Source organism: Arachis stenosperma, chromosome 1 (assembly GCF_014773155.1).
Source record: "Arachis stenosperma cultivar V10309 chromosome 1, arast.V10309.gnm1.PFL2, whole genome shotgun sequence".
NCBI classification, from domain to species: Eukaryota; Viridiplantae; Streptophyta; class Magnoliopsida; order Fabales; family Fabaceae; genus Arachis; species Arachis stenosperma.
In genome coordinates this window covers 104054431-104072373 of record NC_080377.1, presented here as the reverse complement: position 1 = coordinate 104072373, position 17943 = coordinate 104054431, and the positions used below count along the sequence as shown (strand labels likewise).

Here is a 17943-nt window from a genome sequence, read left to right as displayed (position 1 = left end):
TATTTATACTAAACTAGTTACTAGGGTTAACAGAAATAAGTAAATGATGCAAAAATCCACTTCTGGGCCCACTTGGTGTGTGCTTGGGCTGAACATTGAAGCTTTCATGTGTAGAGGTCTTCATTGGAGTTAAACGCCAGTTTGTAACTTGTTTCTGGCAGTTGACTCTAGCTTGCAACTTGTTTCTGGCGTTTAAGACCAGAATATGGCAGAAAGCAGGTGTTGAACGCCTGTTTGCGTCATCTAAACTCGGGCAAAGTATGGCTAGTATATATTTCTGGAAATCCCTGGATGTCTACTTTCCAATGCAATTGAGAACGCGCCATTTAGACTCCTGTAGCTCGAAAAATTCCTTTTCGAGTGCAGCGAGGTCAGAATCCAATAGCATCAGTAGTCCTTTATCAGCCTCTGAATCAGATTTTTGCTCAGGTCCCTCAATTTCAGCCAGAAAATACCTGAAATCACAGAAAAACACACAAACTCATAGTAAAATCCAAAAAAGTGAATTTTGCTTAAAAACTAATAACAATATACTAAAAAGTAGCTAGATCCTACTAAAACTACCTAAAAATAATGCCAAAAAATGTATAAATTATCCATTTATCACAACACCAAACTTAAATTTGGAAAAGGCTTGTTGAGGCTTTTGTTGATCCTTCCATGAGAAATTTGGATGATTTCTCCATGATGGATTATAGGTGTTTCCATAGGCTTCACCCATGTAATTCACCTCTGCTATTGCAGGGTTCTCAAGATCATAAGCTTCTTCTTCAGAAGATGCTTCTTTAGTACTGTTGGATGTATTTTGCAATTCATTCAGACTATGAAAAATCATATTGACTTGCTGAGTCAACATTTTATTTTGAGCCAATATGGCATTCAAAGCGTCAATTTCAAGAACTCCCTTCCTCTGAGGTGTCCCATTACTCACAGGATTCCTTTCAGAAGTGTACATGAACTGGTTATTTGCAACCATGTCAATGAGTTCCTGAGCTTCTGCAGGCATTTTCTTCAGGTGAATGAATCCACCTGCAGAATGGTCCAATGACATCTTAGATAATTCAGACAGACCATCATAGAATATATCTAGGATGGTCCATTCTGAAAGAATGTCAGAAGGACACTTTTTGGTCAGTTGCTTGTATCTCTCCCAAGCTTCATAGAGGGATTCACCTTCTTTTTGTCTGAAGGTTTGAACATCCACTCTAAGCTTGCTCATCTTTTGAAAAGAAAAGAACTTGGCTAAGAAAGCTGTGACCAGCTTATCCTAAGAGTTAAGGCTATCTCTAGGTTGAGAGTCTAACCATGTTCTAGCTTTGTCTCTTACAGCAAAAGGAAAAAGTATAAGCTTATAGACCTCGAGATCAACCCCATTGGTCTTAACAGTATCACAGATCTGCAAGAATTCAGTTAAGAACTGAAAAGGATCTTCTGATGGAAGTCCATGAAACTTGCAATTCTGTTGCATCAGAGAAACTAATTGAGTCTTTAGCTCAAAATTGTTTGCTCCAATGGCAGGGATTGAGATGCTTCTTCCATGGAAGTTGGAATTTGGTGCAGTAAAGTCACCAAGCATTTTCCTTGCACCTCCGCCATTGTTATTGGTTTTGGCCATCTCTACTTCTTTTTCAAAAATTTCAGTAAAGTCCTCTTCACAGTGTTGTGTTTTAGCTTCTCTTAGCTTCCTCTTTAGAGTCTTTTCAGGTTCTGAATCAGCTTCAACAAGAATGTTCTTATCCTTGCTCCTGCTCATATGAAAAAGAAGAAAACAGAAAATAATAAGGATCCTCTTTACCCAGATATAGAGGTTCCTTTATGTGAGTAGAAGAGAAGAAGGATAGAAGAAGGAGAAGAGAAAAATTAGAACACAGAGAGGAAGAGAGTGTTCAAATTTTAAGATGAAGAGAAGTGTTAGTAAATGAATAAATAAAAAGAAAGAGATGAGAGAGAGGAGAAAATTCAAATTTTAATTAGGAGAGAAGAAAAATATTTTTGTTTTTATTTTAATTATTAGTTAAATTTGAAAATTAAGAAAAGGAACAAAATAATTAAAATTAGAAATAATTAGTTAGTTAGAAAGATTTTTGTAAAAGAGGAAGGTGATTTTTGTAAATTAGAGAGAGAAAAGTAGTTAGGTGGTTTTGAAAAAGATAAGAAATAGTAAAAACAAACAAAGAAATCAATTAGTTAGTTGAAAAAGATTTGAAAATCAATTTTGAAAAGATAGGAAGTTAGAAAAGATTTTTGAAATCAAATTTTTGAAAAAGATATGATTGAAAAAGATTTGATTGAAAAAGATATGATTTGAAAAAAAGATATGATTGAAAAGATATGATAAAAAGATATGATTGAAATTTATTTTTGAAAAAGATTTTATTTTTAAAATCAGAATTAATGACTTGACTCAGAAGAAATCAAAAGATATGATTCTAAAATTTAAAGTTTGAATCCTTCTTAACAAGAAAGTAACAAACTTGAAATTTTTGAATCAAAACATTAATTGCTAGTATTAATTTCGAAAATAAAAGGTAAAATTAAAAAAAAAAGATTTTTGAAAATTAATTTTAAAGAATTTTAGAAAAAAATAAAAGAAAAAAGAAAAGATTTGATTTTGAAAAAGATTTTGAAAAGATAAATTTTTTTGAAATTGAAATCTTGACTTCACAAACAAGAAACAACTTATTTTAAAAAATTTTTACTAAATCAACTCAAAGATTTCAAAATTTATGAGTTAAATAAGGAAAAGACATTTTTTTTATTTTTTTGAATTTAATGAGGAAAGAGAAAAACACAAAAATGACTCAAAACATGAAAATTTTGGATCAAAACTAATGATGCATGCAAGAACACTTTGAAGGTCATGGTGAACATCAAGAACTTATTTTTGAAAAATTTTTAAGATAAGAAAAACATGCAAGACACCAAACTTAGAAATTTTTAATGTTTAGACACTATGAATTCAAAAATGCATATGAAAAACAACAAAAGGCACAAAACAAGAAAATATGAAGATCAAACAAGAAGACTTATCAAGAACAACTTGAAGATCATGAAGAATGCAATGCATGAAATTTCAAAAAATGCACAAATTTTAAAAATATGCAATTGGCACCAAACGTAAAAATTGACACTAGACTCAAACAAGAAATACAAAATATTTTTGTTTTTTATAATTTTATTAATTTTTCTGGATTTTTTGAAAATATCTTTTTGGAAAAACGAAAAAAAAGAAAAATTTTGAAAGATTTTTGAAAACTTTTTTGAAAACAAAATAAAGGTTGAAACAAGAAGAAAATTACCTAATCTGAGCAACAAGATGAACCGTCAGTTGTCCAAATTCGAACAATCCCCGGCAACGGTGCCAAAAACTTGGTACACGAAATTGTGAACTCAATGGCGCCAACAACTTGGTACACACAATTGTAATCTCAACTCTTTTTCACAACTTCGCACAACTAATCAGCAAGTGCACTGGGTCGTCCAAGTAATAAACCTTACATGAGCAAGGGTCGATCCCACGGAGATTGTCGGCTTGAAGCAAGCTATGGTCATTGATGAGCGGATAATTTATACGTTTTTTGGCATTGTTTTTAGTATGTTTTTAGTATATTTTAGTTAGTTTTTATTACATTTTTATTAGTTTTTAGTTAAAATTCACTTTTCTAGGCTTTACTATGAGTTTGTGTGTTTTTCTGTGATTTCAGGTATTTTCTGGCTGAAAGTGAGGGATCTGAGCAAAAATCTGATTTAGAGGCTGAAAAGGACTGCAGATGCTGTTGGATTCTGATCTCCCTGCACTCGAAGTGGATTTTCTGGAGCTACAGAAGCCCAATTGGTGCGCTCTCAATTGCGTTGGAAAGTAGACATCCTGGGCTTTCCAGCAATGTATAATAGTCCATACTTTGCCCGAGATTTCATGGCCCAAACCGGTGTTGCAAATCAGCTTCAGAATTCCCGGCGTTTAACGCTGGAACTGGCAAGAAAATTGGAGTTAAACGCCCAAACTGGCATAAAAGCTGGCGTTTAACTCCAGAAAAAGTCTCTACACATGAAAGCTTCAATGCTCAGCCCAAGCACACACCAAGTGGACCCCGGAAGTGGATTTTTACGTCATTTACTCATTTCCGTATACCCTAGGTTACTAGTTCACTATTAATAGGATCTTTTGACATTGTATCTTTACCTCATGACAGTTTACACGTTTCTTATTGTATCTTCTACGGCATGAGTATCTAAATCCCATGGTTGGGGGTGAGGAGCTCTGCTGTGTCTTGATGGATTAATGCAATTACTACTGTTTTTCATTCAATCATGCTTGCTTCTATTCTAAGATATCACTTGTTCCTAAACTTGATGAATGTGATGATCTGTGACACTCATCATCATTCTCACCTATGAACGTGTGCCTGACAACCACCTCCGTTGTACCTTAGATTGAGTAGATATCTCTTGGATTCCTTAATCAGAATCTTCGTGGTATAAGCTAGAATTGATGGCGGCATTCAAGAGAATCCGGAAGGTCTAAACCTTGTCTGTGGTATTCTGAGTAGGATTCAAGGATTGAATGACTGTGATGAGCTTCAAACTCCTGAAGGCTGGGCGTTAGTTACAGACGCAAAAGAATCACTGGATTCTATTCCGACCTGATTGAGAACCGACAGATGATTAGCCGTGCTGTGACAGAGCGCGTTGAACATTTTCACTGAGAGGATGGGAGGTAGCCATTGACAATGGTGAAACCCTACATACAGCTTGCCATGGAAGGAGCCTTGCGTGCTTGAAGAAGAAGACAGTAGAAAAGCAGAGATTCAGAAGATAGAGCATCTCCAAAACCTCAGCCTGTTCTCCATTACTGCAAAACAAGTATTTATTTCATGTTCTTTTACTTTTCACAATTAAACCTGAGAATTATTGATATCCTGACTAAGAGTTACAAGATAACCATAGCTTACTTCAAGCCGACAATCTCCGTGGGATCGACCCTTACTCACGTAAGGTATTACTTGGACGACCCGGTGCACTTGCTGGTTAGTTGTGCGGAATTGCAAAAGTGTGATTGCAATTTCGTGCACCAAGTTTTTGGCGCCGTTGCCGGGGATTGTTCGAGTTTGGACAACTGACGGTTTATCTTGTTGCTTAGATTAGGACTGTTTTATTTTTGTTGGTTTAGAGTCTTTTATTTGAGTCTAGTTTCATATTTTAAGTTTGGTGTCAATTGCATGCCTTTGTTTTCTTTTAATTTTTCGAATTTGCATGTCCTTAGCTCTTTCTTGATTTTTAAAAATTCTAAGTTTGGTGTCCTTTTTGTGTTTTCCTTTAAAATTTTTGAAAATTTGTGTTTGATTTTCTAAAAATTTTAAGTTCGGTATCATTTTGTTGTTTTTCTCTTTCCTCATTTCAAAAAAAATCAAATCTTTTTCAAAATAATTTTCAATCATATCTTTTCAATTGCTTCCAAAATCTTTTTAATTAACTAATTGATTTAGTTTTCAATTTGCTTTGATCTTATTTTCTTTTAGTTTTCAAAATTTTATTTTATTTTCCATTTATTTTATTTTATTTTTTTGGTCACTTTTTAAAAAAAAATTTACTTTACTTGTGAATCCATATCATATTCCCTTTCTCCATCATGGACCTAAGTGGAATTGAGCAGTCCAGAAGGACTCTGGGGTCATATGCTAACCCCATTACAGCTGCATATGGGAGTAGCATCTGTATACCTCCCATTAAAGCAAGCAGCTTTGAGCTAAATCCTCAACTCATTATCATGGTGCAGTAAAATTGTCAGTATTCCGGTCTTCCACAGGAAGAACCTACTGAGTTTCTGGCACAATTCTTACAAATTGCTGACACAGTACGTGATAAAGAGGTGGATCAGGATGTCTACAGATTATTACTGTTCCCATTTGCTGTAAAAAATCAAGCTAAGAGGTGGTTGAATAACCAACCCACAGCAAGCATAAAAACATGGAGACAGTTATCAGACAAATTCCTGAATCAATTTTACCATCCAAAAAGGATGACACAGCTAAGGCTGGACATCCAAGGCTTTAAACAAGAGGAAAATGAATCCCTTTATAATGCCTGGGAGAGGTATAGAGGTATGCTAAGAAAATGCCCCTCTAAAATGTTTTCAGAGTGGGTACAGTTAGACATCTTCTACTATGGGCTTACAAAAAAAGCTCAGATGTCTCTAGACCACTCAGCTGGTGGATCTATTCATATGAGGAAGACGATTAAAGAGGCTCAAGAACTCATAGATACTGTTGCTAGAAATCAACATTTGTACTCTAGCAGTGAGCCCTCTACAAAAGAAGAAGCTATGGCAGTAAATACTGATCCTAATCCTCAATAACAGATTGTTGAGCTTAATCAGCAATTACTCCTGATGACAAAACAGTTGGCAGAATTTAAAGAGATGCTCCAAGAAACTAAAATTGCCAACAAGAACATAGAATCACAGTTGAATCAGACAAAACAGCAGTTATCTAAACAGATAACAAAAGAATGCCAAGTAGTTCAACTGAGGAGTGGAAAGACATTGAATAACACTGCTCAAAGTAGCAAAAAGCCAAGAAAAGAACAGTTGACAGAGGATAACCAAACCACTGCCCAAAATCCCTCTGAAGACAGTAAGAGCCCAGAGAAGAATACCCCTGGCGTTCAAACGCCAGAAAGGGGGGAAAAGCTGGCGTTAAACGCCCATTCCTTGCCCAGTTCTGGCGTTCAAACGCCAGAAAAAGGGGAAAAGTTGGCGTTAAACGCCCATTCCTCACCCAATCCTAGCGTTCAAACGCCAATGAGGAATCAGACACCTAAGGGTGCTGATAGTAACCCCTCTAAAAAGGCTTCTCCAACCACCTCTGTAAGGAATAAACTTGCAGCAACTAAGGTTGAAGAATATAAAGCCAAGATGCCTTATCCTCAGAAACTCTGCCAAGCGGAACAGGATAAGCAATTTGCCCGCTTTGCAGACTATCTAAGGACTCTTGAAATAAAGATTCCGTTTGCAGAGGCACTTGAGCAAATACCCTCTTATGCTAAGTTCATGAAAGAGATCTTAAGTCATAAGAAAGATTGGAGAGAAACTGAAAAAGTGTTTCTCACTGAAGAATGCAGTGCAGTCATTCTGAAAAGCTTACCAGAAAAGCTTCAAGATCTAGGAAGCTTTATAATACCATGCACATTAGAAGGTGTTTGCACCAAGACAGCCCTTTGTGACCTTGGAGCAAGTATCAATCTAATACCTGCATCCACTATCAGAAGGCTTGGGTTGACTGAAGAGGTCAAACCAACCCGGATATGTCTCCAACTTGCTGATGGCTCCATTAAATATCCAGCAGGCATAATTGAGGACATGATTGTCAAGGTTGGGCCATTCGCCTTTCCAACTGACTTTGTAGTGCTGGAAATGGAGGAGCACAAGAGTGCAACTCTCATTCTAGGAAGACCTTTCCTAGCAACTGGACGAACTCTTATTGATGTACAAAAAGGGGAAGTAACCCTGAGAGTCAATAAGGATGAGTTCAAGTTGAATGCTGTCAAAGCTATGCAGCATCCAGACACATCAAATGACTGCATGAGCACTGATATTATTGACTCTTTGGTGGAAGAGATCAATATGACTGAAAGTCTAGAATCAGAGCTAGAGGACATCTTCAAGGATGTTCAGCCTGATCAGGAGGAACCAGAGAAAATAAAAGAATTTTTGAAAATTCCTCAGGAAGAGGATAAGCCTCCCAAACCTGATATCAAATCACTACCACCATCCCTGAAGTATGCCTTTCTGGGAGAGGGTGACACTTTTCCAGTGATCATAAGCTCTGCTTTAAATTCACAGGAAGAAGAAGCACTGCTTCAAGTGCTAAGGACACACAAGACAGCTCTTGGGTGGTCCATAAGTGATCTTAAGGGCATTAGCCCAGCAAGATGCATGCACAAGATCCTATTGGAGGATAATGCCAAACCAGTGGTTCAACCACAAAGGCGGCTAAATCCAGCCATGAAGGAGGTGGTGCAGAAAGAGGTCACTAAATTACTAAAGGCTGGGATTATTTATCCCATTTCTGATAGCCCCTGGGTGAGCCCTGTCCAAGTTGTCCCCAAGAAAGGAGGCATGACAGTGGTTCATAATGAAAAGAATGAACTGGTTCCCACAAGAACAGTTACAGGGTGGCGTATGTGTATTGATTACAGAAGGCTCAACACAGCCACCAGAAAGGATCATTTTCCTTTACCATTCATAGACCAAATGCTAGAAAGACTAGCTGGTCATGATTATTACTGCTTTTTGGATGGCTATTCAGGTTACAACCAAATTGCAGTAGATCCTCCGGACCAAGAGAAAACCGCATTCACTTGCCCTTCTGGCGTGTTTGCCTACAGAAGAATGCCTTTTGGTCTGTGTAATGCACCTGCAACTTTTCAGAGATGCATGCTATCCATCTTCTCTGATATGGTGGAAAAGTTCCTGGAAGTCTTTATGGATGACTTCTCAGTATATGGAGACTCATTCAGCTCCTGTCTTAACCATCTAGCACTTGTCCTGAAAAGGTGCCAAGAGACTAACCTGGTCTTAAACTGAGAGAAATGTCACTTTATGGTGACTGAAGGAATTGTCCTTCGGCACAAAATTTCAAGCAAGGGAATAGAGGTGGATAAAGCAAAGGTAGAGGTAATTGAAAAATTACCACCACCTGCCAATGTTAAGGCAATCAGAAGCTTTTTGGGGCATGCAGGATTCTACAAAAGGTTTATAAAAGATTTTTCAAAAATTGCAAAACCTCTGAGCAACCTGCTAGCTGCTGACACACCATTTGTGTTTGACACACAGTCTTTGCAAGCATTTGAGACCCTGAAAGCCAAGCTGGTCACAGCACCAATCATCTCTGCACCAGACTGGACATTGCCATTCGAACTAATGTGTCATGCCAGTGACCATGCCATTGGTGCAGTGTTGGGACAGAGGCATAACAAGCTTCTGCACATCATTTATTATGCTAGCCGTGTTTTAAATAACGCACAGAAGAATTACACAACCACAGAAAAAGAGTTACTTGCAGTGGTCTATGCCATTGACAAGTTTAGATCCTATTTAGTAGGGTCAAAGGTGATTGTGTACACTGACCATGCTGCTCTTAAGTACTTAATCACAAAGTAGGATTCAAAACCCAGGCTCATAAGATGGGTGTTGCTTCTGTAAGAGTTTGATATAGAAATAAGAGACAAAAAAGGGACAGAGAACCAAGTAGCTGATCATCTGTCCCGAATAGAACCAGTAGCTGGGGTGTCCCTCCCTTCTACTGAGATCTCTGAGACCTTCCCAGATGAGCAACTCTTTGCCATTCAGGAAGCTCCATGGTTTGCAGATATTGTAAATTATAAAGCTGTAAGGTTCATACCCCAGGAGTACAGCAGGGTGCAAAGAAAGAAATTAATTTCAAATGCCAAATACTACCTATGGGATGAGCCATATCTCTTTAAGAGATGTGCAGACGGAATGATCCGCAGATGTGTACCTAGAGAGGAAGCACAAAGGATCCTGTGGCATTGCCATGGATCACAATATGGGGGACATTTCGGAAGTGAGCGAACAGCCACTAAGGTCCTCCAATGTGGCTTCTACTGGCCCACTCTCTATAGAGATGCCCGAGAGTTTGTGCGTAACTGTGACAGTTGCCAAAGGGCTGGTAACTTGCCTCATGGATACGCCATGCCTCAACAAGGGATCCTAGAGATTGAATTGTTTGATGTATGGGGTATTGACTTCATGGGTCTGTTCCCACCGTCATACTCAAACACTTACATTCTGGTGGCAGTGGACTATGTATCTAAATGGGTAGAAGCAATTGCTACACCCAATAATGATACTAAGACCGTGCTGAAATTCCTCCAGAAACACATCTTCAGCAGGTTTGGTGTTCCCAGAGTACTAATCAGTGATGGGGGCACTCATTTCTGCAATAAACAGTTGTACTCTGCTATGGTCCAATATGGAATTAGCCACAAAGTAGCAACTCCGTATCATCCACAGACAAATAAGCAAGCTGAAGTCTCTAACAGAGAGCTAAAAAGAATCCTGGAACGGACTGTAATTTCCCGTAGAAAGGATTGGGCGAAGAGCTTGGATGATGCTCTGTGGGCATACAGAACAGCATTCAAGACTCCGATAGGAACCTCTCCATACCAACTTGTGTATGGCAAGGCCTGTCATCTGCCCGTGGAACTAGAACATAAAGCCTACTGGGCAACCAGATTCCTAAACCTGGATGCTAAATTAGCTGGTGAAAAAAGATTACTCCAGCTAAATAAGCTAGATGAATTCAGACTCAATGCCTTTGAAAATGCAAAAATCTATAAGGAAAAGGCAAAGAAATGGCATGACAAGAAGTTGTCAACCAGAGTCTTTGAGCCAGGACAAAAAGTTCTGCTTTTCAACTCTAGGCTCAGACTATTCCCAGGAAAACTTAAATCCCGGTGGAGGGGTCCGTATGTGATTACAGGAGTGTCACCATACGGATATGTTGAGCTTCAGGATATTGATTCTGACAAAAAGTTCATTGTTAATAGACAGAGGATCAAACATTATCTTGACAGCAATTTTGAGCAAGAATGCTCAAAACTGAGGCTTGAATGATTCTCAGTGAAGGTCCAGCTAAAGACAATAAAGAAGCGCTTGCTGGGAGGCAACCCAGTCATTAGCAGGTTATCCGTTTTGTTTAATAATAGTTTGATACATATTCTCAAAGGGTGATTATCAAAATTGAAGGAATTCACAGAGTTACAGAAGGATTCAGTGCAAAAAGTAGAGAAAAGGAGCTTGCTGGCAAAAAAACGCCAGTAAGGGGTACTCTGGGCGTTAAACGCCAGAATGGGCACCATTCTGGGCGTTTAACGCCAGTAAAGGTGCCATTTTAGGCGTTAAATGCCAGAATGGGCACCATTCTGGGCGTTTAACGCCAGGTGTGCAGCATCCTGGGCGTTTAGCAAAACGCCCAGTGATGAAGGGGTTTCTGGCATTTAATGCCAGCCAGGGTACCTAGCTGGGCATTAAATGCCCAAATTGGCCAACATTTGGGCGTTAAACGCCAGAATGGATACCATTCTGGGCGTTTAACGCCAGAAAGGTGGGGGACAGGGATTTTGCTTTCCACTTCAAATTTTTTTAAACTTTCCTATTTTGATCCATAATTTTCTACATAAACACATTTCAAACTTTCATTATTCACCTTCAAATCTTCAAAATTAAAATCATTCTTCAATTCTCTTTCAAATCCTTTCCAAATCTTCTTCAAAAAAACTCAAATATCTCTCAAATTCTTTCCAAATCTTCTCAAATCTCCTTCAAAATTTTCGAAATCCCTCTCACTTCCTTATAAATATATGTTCGGCCACACCCCCCTTCCCCACCATTCGAATTTGCTCTCTTTCTCTCTCTCCTCTTTCCTTTCTTTTGCTTGAGGACAAGCAAACCTCTAAGTTTGGTGTGTTTTTCCGTGATCACTAAGCTAAGGCTCATCAAGATCATGGCCCCTAAATGAAAACAAACCAATTCAAGAGGCAAGAAAGAGAATGCTCCAAAAGACCTTTGGAGTCAAGAGAGGTTCTTAACCAAAGAACATGCAGACCATTACCACAAAATAATGGGTCTAAGGTCAGTGATCCCAGAAGTTAAATTTGATCTGAAAGAAGATGAATATCCGGAGATCCAAGAGCAAATTCGAAACAGAGGATGGGAAATTTTAACCAACCCTGAGACAAAGGTTGGAAGAAATATGGTTTAGGAATTCTACTCAAATCTGTGGCCGACAGATAAGTAGAGAATGACTGGAACTGCTTTTCATACCTACAGAACCATGGTCAGAGGGAGAATTATTTACTTCCATCTGGACAAAATAAGAGAGGTCTTCAAATTACCTCAACTACAAGATGATTCTGAATCCTTTAATAGGAGAATGGTGAGAATAGATAAGGGGTTGGATCAAGTTCTAGAGGACATATGCCGCCCTGGAACCAAATGGATGACCAATTCAAAAGGTGTCCCAAACCAACTCAAGAGGGGAGATCTCAAACCAGTTGCAAGAGGCTGGCTGGACTTCATAGGGCATTCTATCTTGCCCACTAGCAACCGTTCTGAGGTTACTATCAAGAGAACAGTGATGATTCATTGTATTATGCTGGAAAAAGAAGTGGAGATTCATCATCTGATTGCTTGTGAGATTTACACAATTGCAAACAAGAACTCCACTGAAGCCAAACTAGTGTAACAACCCAACTCCCAGTATGCCATGGTCATACAAGAAGCTAAGTGTTACTAACTTATTTTTCCTAATTATTAACTATTACTTAATATATGAGCCTGTTCCTTGTTAGAACGTTGCCAATTTTACGAGTAACTTTTTTTTTTATTCACTGCGGATGTTAATGTAAAATAAGCAAGCATACATTGAGAGCAATAAAAGCAAGCATAGAGAAATATAGAAATATAGCAAATAATATACATCATGTACACTATAACAAAACATGTAGCGTTTACACAAGATCAAGTCAGTTTACATCCTCGTCAACCTACGTAGCTAATATATACACGACACTCCCAGGGCCTGGCCCATACAAAAGCCGCTAAACTGGCACCCAGGCTAGCCTAACCACTATATAGCTCCTAGCTCTCGGGTGTACTAACACAAGTGAGAGACTATCTATCCGATAATGTTAGACTAGAGTGTCATCAAAAGAATGCCCCTTTCGCAGTCAAACTATATCTACTCGTGGCCGTTCGGAGAATCGCCGTGAGGCTCGTCCATCTCCTCATCCTGCTCTATCTCTATCTCAGGATCCTCCTCCTCCTCATCATCCACAGCTACAACTGTACCCTCAGATCCACTAGAAACACTGCTGTCACTATATACAAAACCATTCGCGAGCACAGGTCCGTTCGCGTGTATAGGAGCTATCCCACCGTCCGGTAGGGCCGGCTCATCAGGCTGTGGAAAGTCAGGGATCGGCTCAGGGGGAAAGTCCCACTCTGGTGGTATCACAGGTACGTAGTCACCAGCTAACTCGGGCTCATCAGGAACGATAGGCTCCGGTTCCACCTCATTCAAAGGTTGAGCTGGTATAGGGTGCTTGGGGTCATCAGGAAAAGGATGTACAGGTGCGTCAGGATGTAACCATGATAAGGGAAAGTCGTAAGGAGCATCAGGGTCAAAATGCGGGCTAGACAGAGGATGTTGAAAGGCTCGATCAGGTAACGCGTATCGTCTAATACGAGGCTCCAATCCCATGATGAAATAACTGTGATGTACTCGATCCTCATAGGCGTAAGGGTCCTCGAACTCATAGAAGATCACGCCCGTCTCCATCTGAGGGGGAGGAAGGGAGAGAAGGGGGTAAGAACTGGGGAGTTCTTAGTAGGGTCGGGGTTATTAGTTACGTTCATTTATTTGGGGTCGATTAACAGACGAATAACATAATATAGTGAAGCAGTAAACAAAAGATAAAAACAGAAAGAGAAAGTAGAGACAATAGAAAGCGGAACACAAACAAAAGAATACAAGAAAATAAAACATAGAAATAGCATACAAGCAAACAAACACAAAGAAATAGATCACACACAGAAAGGAATACAAATGAGAATGATGCGCAGACAAGAATGATGCATGTCTAGTCCTAGCACAGGCCATGAGCTCATGTGTCGGTTAGCACCTGCATTCCCGACATTTATCCGGTCACGAATTCCCGATTTCCCGGATACGATTTTCCGTTCAAATAAATGCGCATGTAATTATTAGCAGCTCTATTGAGACAGCCTCTGCGTTCTACTCGCAGGAAATATTCTCTTGGGAACTGAAACTTGCTGTAGGTATCCTAGTTTCCCTACAGAAGCTCTTGTGAACGGAAAATTGCTGTAGGTATCCTAGTTTCCCTACAGAAGCTCTTGGGTTGCCTCAAGCAACAGATCATCACATAATCATTCTCATTATCATCATTCATCATCATTCTCATTAATCATCATCATTTTCACATTCTTATGCAGTACCTCTTTCTTTCTCTGTTCAATCATTCTGTACAAACTTTACATCTTTCACTTTTACAACATCTTAATTCAAACCATCTTTATCAAATTACTCTTTTCTCTTGATCTCTTTTCTCTATTCTGGTTACTCTGTTCTCTGTATATCTTTACTCTGCTCTGGTTACTCTTTTCTCTGCTTAACGTACGTATTTAAAGCTTATGTAAATCTCGGTATGAATAGTTAGCCTGTCCCAAGTATAGGTTCATTAAGTCTATATTGAAACAGTTTAACTTTTCATATAATACCTAACCCTAGTCGCAACTCAAGGACTAACTATGTTGCCCTAGTTTGTTCACTAGTCTCTGTCTGTTTTTCTGTCGTTAAAACTTTACAGACTTTTTCTTCGATTTTTATCTTTTCTTTAACTTTTATCTTTTCTTTATCTTTTCCTCACTAACATGTTATTACCACTCCCTAAGTGTTTTATGAAGGTAATTATGAGATTCTGCACTTAAAGTTGTCTTTCTAAAGCTTTTACAAAAAACTGCCTTTTCTGCATTATTTTATTATTTTTATTAAAATATTATTTTTAATTAAATATTATTATTTAATATTTTATTATTATTTATTATTTTATTATTAAATTTTCGAAAATTAACTCACTTTTACTTTTAACCTTTAAAATTCACTTTTTACCACCCGTAACTTTTAATATTTCTACTTTTACCACCCTAACTTTCAGAAATTACCAAACAACCCCTAAAACACCAAAATAATTACTTCCTTGCCCTTTCTAAGATCTAAAAGGTGTTCTTCAATGTTCTTCACCACACTCAAAGTGTTCTTCATGTTCTTCATATATTCTTCAAATTCTTTCTCTGTTTTTATCCGTTTTTCAGTCTTTTCAGCAACCGATTTTTACTATAATTCATAATAAATTAGCAGCCACTAAAACCCCATCTTTTCTACATGATTTCTTCACAAATTGAACCTCAATTTAAGCCTAGGGTTTCGTTTTTCCAGCTGCTCCAAGAACATGAACATAAAGCTTGCATTTCATCAAATTTCATCAAAATTTCACCAAATTTTCACCAAGAATCAATCATATATGCAACCAATTTTTAGCACAGCCAAATAATACAACATTCACACATCTCAAACACAAATAATCAAGATTAATTTCGTGACACCCTACCTAGTTTTGCTGCTCTTAATTCAATCAAACTTTCAGGTGGTCCTTAAGCACTTTTTCCTCCTAAATCACACCAAGAAACACATATTTAACCATGTTTCCTTGAAACCGAATCAAAAGAGAGATGGTGCAGCCAACTCACCTTGATCCCAGCCTTGATAAGTCATATGATCATGTAGAGAAAGAAGAGAGGATCATTTTGGTCGGATTGGAATTTTGATTTGAGTTTTAGTTCAGCAGGAATCAAGCTTTGAAGATTTGGAACTAAGAACTTTTCTCTCTTTTTCTCTCTACCTATTTTCGGCCACAAAGTGAAAATGAGCCAGCCTTGGGGGTTTTGGGGGTGTAGGGTGAGTTGTGATTGGTTGGCTTGGAGGTGGATTAAAATAATATTAAAATATCTCAGGTGTATAACTACTAAAACTAGGTGTATCGGAACACTTGCAAAAACATCTCTAAAAATTCTTTTCTGAGCTACTAGCATAAATGACACTAGTAACATATTTATTATGAGAATAAAACATGAATAATGAGGCCTTAGCATTGCTAAAGTCATCAGAGAGTGCTGGTGCTAAGCTGCACCAGTAAACTGTGAACCCGGTTAAACCGATTTTCTGTTTTTAACTAAAACTAACCAGGTAACCTTATAATATCATTCAAGAAACTTCTAATACTCATATAATGATGATATTACCCTATTATCTCTCTTCTCTCATGAATCGAGTCCGGTTCGTCAAACTGAGACTATTTACGAAAAACCGGATCAAAACTCCTAATCGATACGGTTCAAAAACTATGTTCTTCGTAACTGCATTATCGAGCTTGCCTCATAAAAGGTTCTAGCTTAAAGATGACATAATGACAATTAGGATTGAGATACTTGATAATATATCAGAGCTTCTCCCCTTACTGATCCTCCGGAGTTCTCCGTACTTTCAGAAAAGATCTCGCGTACTCGAAAACCGGAGTTGTTACATTCTACCCTCCTAAAAGAAAATTTTGCCCTCAAAATTTCAGTTACCTGAGAATAGATGCGGTAATCAGCTTTCATCTTATCCTCCAATTCCCAAGTGTGTTCTTCTTCTCCTCTTTGTCCCCAAGCTACTTTGACTAAGCGAACAGTCTTGCCTCTCAGCTGCTTATCACTTCTTTCTATGATCTGAACTGGTGATGCTTGATATGTCAAATCGTTTTGTAACTGTACCGTCTCTGGTTTTAAAATGTGACTCTCGTCGGGAATATATTTCTTAAGTTGTGAGACATGGAAAACATCATGAAGGTTTGATAGATTTGGAGGAAGGGCTACTTGATAAGCTACTAGACCGACTCTTTTAAGTATTTGGAAAGGTCCTATGTATCGAGGGTTAAGCTTTTTAGTCTTAAGGGCTCTACCTATTCCAGTAGTCGGGGTTACTTTAAGAAATACATGGTCTCCCTCACTAAACTCTAAGGGTCTACGTCTATTATCGGCATAGCTCTTTTGACGACTCTGTGCTGTCTGGGTCTTCTGGCGAATCCCCTTTATCTTCTCAGTAGTTTCTTGCACTAAGTCTGGACCCAAGACACTAGCTTCTCCATCATCATTCCAACACAATGGTGTCTGACATCTCCTTCCATAGAGAGCTTCATATGGTGCCATCCCAATACTTTGTTGGTAACTGTTATTGTAGACGAACTCGACCACCGGCAAATATTTATCCCAACTACCTTGGTTATCCATCACACAAGATCTTAGCATATCTTCCAATGTCTGGATTGTCCGCTCTGATTGTCCGTCTGTCTGAGGATGGTATGCTGTACTCATATGCAATTTTGTTCCTAAAGCTTTCTGGAAAGCTCCCCAAAATCTGGAAGTAAACCTCGGATCTCGGTCTGAAACAATTGACGAAGGTATTCCGTGCAATCGTACGATTTCTTGAATATATATCCGTGCCAGCCTTTCGAATGTATAGTCAACTCGAATCGGAAGGAAGTGCGCTGATTTTGTCAACCTGTCCACAATTACCCAAATGGCATCATGTCCTGTTGAAGTCCTTGGCAATCCCATGTCAAAATCCATAGTGATCTGCTCCCATTTCCATTGTGGTATTTCTAAGGGTTGCAGGGTTCCTGACGGTTTCTGGTGTTCCACCTTCACCTTCTGGCAAGTTAAACATTTTGAGACATAATCAGCTACCTCTTTCTTTAAGCCCGGCCACCAGAACATTTGTTTCAAATCCTGATACATCTTTGTTACTCCAGGATGCATAGAAAATCTACTTTGATGAGCTTCTGCAAGAATCCTTTGCCGTAAATCTCCAGAGCTAGGCACACAAATTCTGTTCTTGTATCTCCAGAGACTGCTACGATCTAGTCTTACAGCTTCTGGTTCCTCTACTTTCATCCGTCTCAGCATCGTCATCATTTCTGAGTCCTGTGCTTGTGCTTGCTGAATCTTAATCTTAAAATCTGGTGTTATATGCAACTGCGCCAAACAGACTCCATTTGATGTCTCAGTCATAGCCAACTTAAGGTCCTCAAATTCCGCAAGTAGCTTCTCTTCCTTTATCATCATCCAAGAAATACTCAAATTCTTCCTGCTCAAGGCATCTGCCACCACGTTTGCTTTTCCTGGGTGATAACTTAACTTAAAATCATAATCCTTCAGGAACTCCATCCACCTTCGCTGTCGCATACTAAGATCCTTCTGGTCAAAGATATACTTTAAACTTTTGTGGTCAGAGAAAACTTCTAGTT

The 17943-nt window shown here is 38.5% G+C and overlaps 1 non-coding gene across 1 annotated transcript; it reads left to right on the top strand.

The window, feature by feature from the left end:
* The first annotated feature begins 1109 nt into the window (after positions 1-1109).
* Positions 1110-1213, top strand: LOC130950933 (small nucleolar RNA R71). The gene has a single exon (XR_009073779.1). It is a non-coding gene; the product is annotated as a small nucleolar RNA R71 (small nucleolar RNA).
* The last annotated feature ends 16730 nt before the right edge of the window (positions 1214-17943 follow it).